Source organism: Rhinopithecus bieti, unplaced genomic scaffold (genome assembly GCF_001698545.2).
Source record: "Rhinopithecus bieti isolate Rb0 unplaced genomic scaffold, ASM169854v2 scaffold_62808, whole genome shotgun sequence".
In the NCBI taxonomy this organism is placed as follows: Eukaryota; Metazoa; Chordata; class Mammalia; order Primates; family Cercopithecidae; genus Rhinopithecus; species Rhinopithecus bieti.
In genome coordinates this window covers 708536-717507 of record NW_016824893.1, presented here as the reverse complement: position 1 = coordinate 717507, position 8972 = coordinate 708536, and positions in this window count along the sequence as shown.

The following is an 8972-nucleotide window of genomic DNA, read 5'->3' as shown; positions in this document are numbered from 1 at the left end:
TCCCAGTTAGGGACCCACTTGAGCAGGCAGTCTGTCCCTTCTCAGATCTCAACCTCCGTGTTGGGAGATCCACTGCTCTCTTCAAAGCTGTCAGACAGAGTCGTTTGCATCTGCAGAGGTTTCTGCTGCTTTTTTGTTTGTTTGCTTAGCTGTGCCCTGTCCCCAGAGGTGGAGTCTACAGAGACTGGCAGGCCTCCTTGAGCTGCTGTGAGCTCCACCCAGTTTGATCTTCCCAGGGCTTTGTTTACCTACTTAAGCCTCAGCAATGGCGGGTGCCCCTCCCCCAGCCTCGCTGCTGCCTTGCAGTTAGATCGCAGACTGCTGTGCTAGCAATGAGGAAGGCTCTGTGACCGTGGGACCCTCCCAGCCAGGTGTGGGGTATAATCTCCTGGTGTGCCCGTTTGCTTAAAGCGCACTATTGGGGTGGGAGTTACCCGATTTTCCAGGTGTTGTGTGTCTCAGTTCCCCTGGCTAGGAAAAGGGACTCCCTTTCCCCTTGCTCTTCTCAGGTGAGGCGATGCCTTGCCCTGCTTCAGCTCTCGCTGGTCGGGCTGCAACAGCTGACCAGCACCGATTGTCCGGCACTCCCTAGTGCGATAAACCCAGTACCTCAGATGAAAATGCAGAAATCACCTGTCTTCTGAGTCGCTTGTCCTGGGAGCTGGAGACTGGAGCTGTTCCTATTCAGCCATCTTCTGCATTTCTTAAATAATAATATTTACTGTTTTATTTTACTAACATGACATGGTACACCATCCTATGGACTTTGAATTTTTAAAAAATGCAACAGAAATTCATGAAATGATTTTAGCAAAGAGTGACATGATTTAATGTATATTTAAAAAATGCACTCTGGGTGCTGTGTGGAGAACAGAATTGTGGGGGCCAAGAAGAAACATAGGCCATCACAAAACTGTGACCAAAAGAAAGATGGAGGGAGTACAGATGGAGGGAAAAAAGACAGCTTAGAAATAGAGCTTGAAAGTCACAAAATAAAGCAGGGACAAAGCAGTACCAATAAATGTTTTATGATTGGTTGAGTAAAGAAGGCACTTGATTAAATTGCAAAATTTTATGCAAACACATGTTGTCATTCCCTGACTGGTTCACAGAAAACATCCGTTGGAATAGTAAATATTCATATCCGTATCTTGTATTCAATATGCACCTTAAGTTACCATAGTTAACTTATTTCTGCATTGTTTTCTCTCTACTTGCAGCGTTTGTGAGGCAAACATGTTCCAAACAAGCCCAGGAAAAGTCCAGTCAGGTTGAATTCTGGGGATAATTCATTGCAAATATACGATGCATTTGAAAACAAAACAAAACAAAAACCACCTGCAGAAGTCCACTTGAAAAAACTGGACTTATTCACTCTCTGTGCCTCTCATATTCTAGGAGATGTCTGCACACAGAATGTACAGAAATATGTCTGTCTTTGCCCATGATGGGAGAGGAAAGGCCATTCTGTCTCTTGGTAGCAGATGAAGATTGGCTTTAGAGCTCATCGGGAAGAACTATGTCTTGACCAGCATCCTTCATCACTGAGGACACCAGTGTTCCTATGTTGGTGAGTTGCCAGCTTTTCACACTCAGTCTTTTTCTAATGCAGTCACTCCAGAGCCATTGCTTAGCCAATGATCTCTGTCCTCTTGTCTCACATAAAGTGAACAGCCCCATCTCTGCTACATTCAAGTATTTATTATTTGTGTTCAAGTCTTTCAATGACAAGAATGGCCATAGTTTTCCAAAGATCTGGGGTTTTCTACCCATGCTTTCTTGCATTTTTTCCCATTTCATGTCACCATGACCTGCCACCACCCTTATTCTTACCTGCCCAGGTCATGCCGTGTTCCATGAGTATGGGGTGTGGATTGGTGGCACCTCATGATTTTATTTGTTAATGATTTTTTAACAATTCACACAGAAATGATTTGCTTGTATTCAGTAAATTAATATGAACTGAACATAAGAGTACATAATTCACAGTTTTCTACGCCACAATTTCTGCTTTTAGGAAGCGTGAAGGCTACTTGAAGGTAGAGAATACTACAATAAAAAGAGTAGTTCATGATGTCACAGGGCAAATACTGTTCCAAAAGCTCACAGGGAGGTAAATTCTATGGGGGGATGGAACCCACTCACAGAGGAATTTGAGCAGGATCATGCAGCGATGAGAGCCACGGAGAGGAAATGAATGCAAGATGTAATGGGTGTGAAAAATTATGAACCAACCCCATGCAGTTTGCTGGGTCAACTGTGCCTATTAAAAGTCATGTTTCTTTCGTTAGCTATGCATCTCATGATCAGGTTTTATGCCCTGGCCCTATGAAAGGAACTTGAGTGTAGAATGTTTCACAGGCAGGGTGGTCATTTTGATTAGAGCACTTGCCTCCTTACCAGACCTGCTGCTTCCATAAACATTTTGTCAGGAATTTTCATCAGTTCACATTTTGTGTGAGGCTCTTTAGACATCCAAACAATGCTTCCAAAGGGATGTTTGGGCTCTTAAATGGTGATGACAAAATAAACTTTTATGAACCCTCTTGCTCAATAAACACAGCCTGGCATCTTAAATGTCAGCATATCTCAATTTTGTGAGAGGGTCTGCCTGAGAGGATTGACTTGAAACTACACAGCAAAGAGGAGGTGCTAGTCCACATTTGCGCATCCCATTTGCATGAGCAAAATGGACCTGAAGATGGCGCTGCTGCGAGAGGGGAGGCACATGTCCAATAGCAAGGAAGCCATCAATAATCCTTTATTCTTGAAGAGGTATGCAGCAGACTGGAAAGGATCTCATTTTTCTTTGCTTTAAACACTTTGGTAAATGTAATATATTTCTACTTTTTGGGAAAGTTTAAGGGCTTTCATAGTCATGTTTGTGTTGACCTTCAGCAGCAGAGATAAGCTGCTATTCAGCCTTTTGAACCCCGAAAAGAGACCCAGGCCTCTTATACGTTAAGTAGTTAATGCTGACTTTATTGCTATACCAATACCATGGTGACCATTTCTGATGAAAGATTAGTAGGTAATCTCAAGGTAGTTCTCAACCTCTTCTTTCACAAGCAAAGCAAAACAACAATTGCAATATCCATAGTCAATGCATTCCTTGATCTCACCTCAGTAACCGACTCTACCACTCCATTCTGCAAGTAGACACCCTAGTTGTTTTGCCTCTTATTCTCACAAAGTAACCCTTGAATGGTTACCTTAAAGTTAATTTTACATTTAACAGAAAGAGTAAGGTTTGTTCTTTAAATAAAGAGTGAGAGCTGAACTGCACATCTCATTTGTTAGGCCCTTTGACTTCTCAGCATGCTTGGTTTAGCCAATGCATGGCCTGGTTCAGGTGTTGAGTAAATATTTGTTAGATGAATATGTGAATCAATACCTAAAATAAGAAGCAGGCATATTGTCACACCTTGCTAAATATCTCTATGGTCCTAAGAGAAGAGGATCAGTGTTTAGTTTCATGATTTCCTTAAGTGTTAATTTCTATCTGTGAATTATCACAAAACTACACTTTATAAATCACTCACATTGTCATGCATTCCCTTTATCAGGCACAGCAACTGACACACAAATTCTAAGTAAACATTATTGAATGGATGAGTAGGTGGGATAGCTGGGCTGTGCCTGATTCTGTGTGACCTTGTCTAAGATTTGAATATTCTAGGACAAATCACTATTCTTTAGAGGATCCTCTTTGAAGTCTAAATATCATTGTATGGCAAGGTGTAGAACCAAATTTGAGAGCACCATACTCAAATAAAAACAAAAACAAGACGAAACAATAAAACATCAGGATGGGCACTCCTATTCCATAAAGGCAAGTTAGAGGCCACTGGCCATTTATTGTGCTTATTTAAAATTTTTAAGATCGATTTTTGTTTAGTTCAAAGGTACTCTGGGTTATCTGAGGATTGGTTGTCTCTACTCTGTTGCCCAGTTATTTTACTAAATTCTGTGACCTTAGGTAAAGCCCTGAACGCTTTTGGATCTTCGTTTTCTCATCTGTCAATGGACAAAGTTATCCTTCATAAAAGTGAGCACCTACATAAAAGTGACAGAACAGTGTCAGCTACTTCACAGTTGAAGAGAAACGATAGTAATACTTAAAGATTTTTAGAAAAAAATTTCATTTTATCAGTCAAGCCTTCAAATCTAACCATTCAATATCTTTATTTTCTTTCTGCCTTCAAACTATTTTAGAATCAGCTGAAAAACCCTGATAATGCAACTTGTTTTCACAGCAGTTCAGTTAAGCAGAATAACGGACCCTGGGGAGGACTAATTCTTGGCCCTCATTGCCTGGGTTTCTGGGTCTGTGAATAGTCATATACAGTGACTTTAATGGGTCGTAAAAGGACCATAAATCTATTGCAGGAATGGCCACATCTGTGTTTTAGAAAAGCAGTGGGAGTTTTTTAGTTATTTTATTTTAAAAACTAACCCAAAATTATAGTCATTTTTCTCTATTTCTTTATTTTAAGTTCTTACTTGCAGGTATTAGGATTAAATGTATCAGTGTTTTCCATCCTTTGTCTATATAGTTCAGCGTATATGTGATTTTTCTCTAATAGTTTGTTGTTTTGAGTGTGCTTGAATAATACTCAGCTCAAAGTCAAGTCACCTATAACATCATGATGCACACTTGTTGACATATCCATTGTCCCATTAGACAGAGAACATCTCAGGAGCAAGGACACTGTAATATTCATTACTTTAACCTCCATGACTGTCAGAAAGAGCAGGTAACCAATAAATGTTTCTTAATATAAAAATGGAATAATCATGTGCCACTAAAGACATTTCAGTCAACAATGGACTGCATATGGGACCATGTTCCCATAAAATTATAAGAGAGCTGAAAAGTTCCTATTGCCTAGCAACATTGTAATGTAGTAATGCAAAGCATTGCCTTTTCTATGTTTAGATACACAAATACTTACAATTGTATTACAATTGCCTCAGTATTCAGTAAAGTAACATGCTGTACAAGTTTGCAGCCCAGGAGCCACATAACCTAGGTATGTAGTAGGTTATACAGGTTGTGATCATTTAGGTGCATGTAAGCATACTATATGATGTCAGCACAATAAGGAAATTGCCTAATGATGCATTTCTCAGAATGTATCCTTGTCTTTAAGCAACACGTGACTGTAGTAAAATTTGACAGAAAAAAATAATGATTCTGTGGAAGTCTTCATAGTAATTTTTGAAGCAGAATAACTAAGAAAATAAGATCAGTTTATGTAAAGTTCAGGAAATCAATTTTTAAAGATAGGTTTTGTAGTAAGCATTTAAATCATCCACATTAACCCGAGAACTTTGCAGCCTTTTCTGACCCTTTCTTATGGTGACCTTGCTCACTCACCCATCCAGTCCTGTTGTTCATGGTCTCAGCAATGCGTCAGCTATTGACCTGTTATTCCCAAATCAGTTCCATTTGTGGCCACTTTACTTATGTCGATAGAAACTAACCAATTAATATAGAAATGGGAAGGGTTAAAAGAAACCCATTTCTACCTCCACCTTCACATGAGTTCCCCATTGGATTAGCCTTCCAGTTCAAACAGAAGAAATAGCCTTATCTGGGCATCTGTGGAAGTGTTTTCAATGTCTTTGCAAGATCACTTGAAATATATTGATATTAAGTTAGTACGCTTTTGCTGTGCATAATTTGGAGAGCTCAGCAGATAATCATGACGAGTAACACAGGACCAACTCTCCTCCAGTGAGAGCCTGGATCATGTCAGAAGGGCCCTAGGACAGTACGACCCCTTCTGGTCCTGTACCTAGTGTTTCTGCCCAGCTTCTAGCAGATACTTGTAGAGCTGCAGCCCTGTACCTGGGAGCAGTGCAGCCAAGCTGGTAGACAGTAAAAAACTTGTGGCAGCACTGAGAATGTGTCCCAGGCATGAAAACTTTGTCACTATAACCAGGTGATAATTTCTACTTGAAGTGATGCAGTTTATACCTCTTTTCCTAGAGTAATTATTTGATAGCACGTTGTTTTTCACTCTCAAAAGTGTTCTGATCTGCTGGATAAATTAGATGATCGCTCAAAATACAGGATTATATTTTCTGTCAGAAGGATATTTTGGGCTATTTGTAGAAAAATTCTAGAGGAAAGAGACTTACCACACCCCCCAGGTATAATCCAAAAATGTATAATTACCATCTCCTGTGCAGATGGTAAACTGGGTTTGGCCAATCACAGTTTTTTCCAGAGACTGCTGTTTTAAAGTAAACAATGGGATGAAAGTGACGCCCTGAGGAATCCTTTTGCAGCCAGAGAACTGGCTTTCCAAGGGCAGGGGTGCAAAGTGACATCATGGGATTGTGGCAACTGCAGCAGGCAAAGTTTCCTCACAAGCCGGTTCTGCACTGAAGGATTTAAACATATTCTTGCCAGCTTAGCCTCAGAGATGTTCTCCAGCCTTTCCAAACATTCTGTACACTATTCAATATGTTTTAATAAACTCCTGGGTATTTTTTTTCTGCTTAATTAGTCAGTCAATTTCTATTGCTTACAACTAAGGACCTTGACTAAAACATGGGTAAACTTGAAAATTTGAGTTCATAGAATATTTTTAACCTCAGGATCCACATGGAAAAGGAATGTTCTGCTGTTTTGAAGATTCTGTTCAAGTCTCTTTCAACGAACAATGTCTTATGTGAAAAAGACATTATGCGAAAATGTCTCATTGTTTTCAAACTTGACCTTGATTTTCCATGACATAGATTTTTCAAAACTATGGGTTATTCTTTTAAAATGATGTTAAAGTCAAGTGACAAACTTTCTTCTCAGATGTCACATGGAAAACTGGTGTTTGGATGTCAACTGTGGCATTTTAATCCTATGTTTTTCTCACTGGCAGCCCTATGTTTTCAGAGAAGCTTTAGCACTCTGTAATGCCCACTGTGACAATCAACCAGATAGCCTCATTTTCGATAATGTAATCTGAAAAGTGTTTAATGAGCTTTCTTCCTGCTGCTGACTCACCCTCACTTGGATACACACATTATAGAACCTAAACAGCAGCAGGTCATCAAAGTGAGTTGAAATATGCTATCATTTTCTTGATAATGGATTCTTTAAAGATCTCAGGTATCATTCAACTGCCGACAGGCTCGGACCCTTATAGGGTGGCGCAGTATGGCATTTTGGAAGTTTTCTTTTGTGTTCAAATCCGGAATTCCAGGTAGATCCTGGGTACTTAGTAGTTGTCAGTTTAAATGCATATACAAATCTGCACACATTTGGACATAACTTCTCAAATGATTATTCCATTTTTGGTTAGGCAGTGACATTTTTCTTTGATTCTTATATGTAAGAGAACTTACCACAATGAATAATGAAATATTTGAAGACCAGTGAAATAGCTCACAGGAACTTGGTTGAATAGAACAGTGGGTTCTTCAGCAGCAGTGCAGAGCAGGGTCTGGGCCTCCTTCGAATGTGTGGACATGACCTGCATTGCTGTGACCCTGAGCTGCATCCTCATAACTGAACGAGGCTGTCAGTACCTCGGATAATCATATCTTGAGGACGTGTATGGATTCACAAGTGTATACACACAAGTGTACTTGTAGGTGTTGCTAGTTAATGAGTTATGAGTTCTTTTATATGTTTTCTGTGGCATAAGCAAAAACTAACAGAAGAGGAGGAGATTTGCCAAAGTTGGAAAGGAAGGGCTGTTCGTAGTTTCTATGATTGTGGTGAACATTTAAAGGTACTTACTTTTATCTGCATCTGACACCAGATAGCTTCTATTCCCTGTCCAGGCCTTGAGATAAACTGTGGTCAATGTGGGAAGGAATCTTCTATGGGCTCACAGAAAGTTGGCTAATTTTTTCCCTCCTTTTTCCATTTCTTTGTTCTATCCATTAATTCATTAACAAGCAACACCTACAAGTACACTTGTATGTATACACTTGTGAATCCATACTAGTGGATAGTATTTAGTGAGCACTTCTTACGTCCCTGAGAATGTGCATTATTTCATGATGTAAGTACATCATTATAGTGATAACCTTATCAGGCAGACACTCATTTTAACAAACCTATTTTTTACAGAGGAGGACATTAGGGCTTGAGAAAGTTAATGGACTTCCCTATGGTTACCTATTTAGGAAATGGTGTAGCCACAGTTGAAGCCAGCAACCATTCAGCACCCAGCCCGATGATGAGACATTTAGTCTGTACTCAACGAATACTTAATGAACTCAGTGCCATGAATCATAAAGCCAGGGCACTGGAAGAAATCCCTTTCACCCGTCTTGGTTTAAGGACATAGCTACAGTGTCAAAGTCACAGAAAACACTTCCTATTTCCTCTCATAGATGAAAATATCTTTCCCTAATTATTTCTGAGCTACCTTGTGTAAAAGTTTTCTTTCAATTTCAGTTTGAAAAGCACAAATTGAAAAGTTATTTTATCTATATGAATAATTATATATTCACACACCAAAATACCTGGAACTCTTTTTTTAATAAAATGATGGATTTAATTTTATGAATTTATGAACTTAAACATTGTTTTTTATTTTATTTTTTTAAATAGAGACTGGATATCACTGTGTTGCAAAGCTGGGCTTGAACTTCTGGACTTAAGTTGTCCTCCTGCCTCAGCTTCCCGAGTAGCTGAGTTTATTGACTTTTAAACTGCATTTTTGGAAAAATTTATAAAGAAAAGTTTTAAAAAAAGTTTTTTTTCGGCCGGGCGTGGTGGCTCAAGCCTGTAATCCCAGCACTTTGGGAGGCCGAGGCGGGCGGATCACGAGGTCAGGAGATCGAGACCATCCTGGCTAACACGGTGAAACCCCATCTCTACTAAAAAAATACAAAAAACTAGCCGGGCGAGGTGGCGGGCGCCTGTAGTCCCAGCTACGCGGGAGGCTGAGGCAGGAGAATGGCGTAAACCCGGGAGGCGGAGTTTGCAGTGAGCTGAGATCTGGCCACTG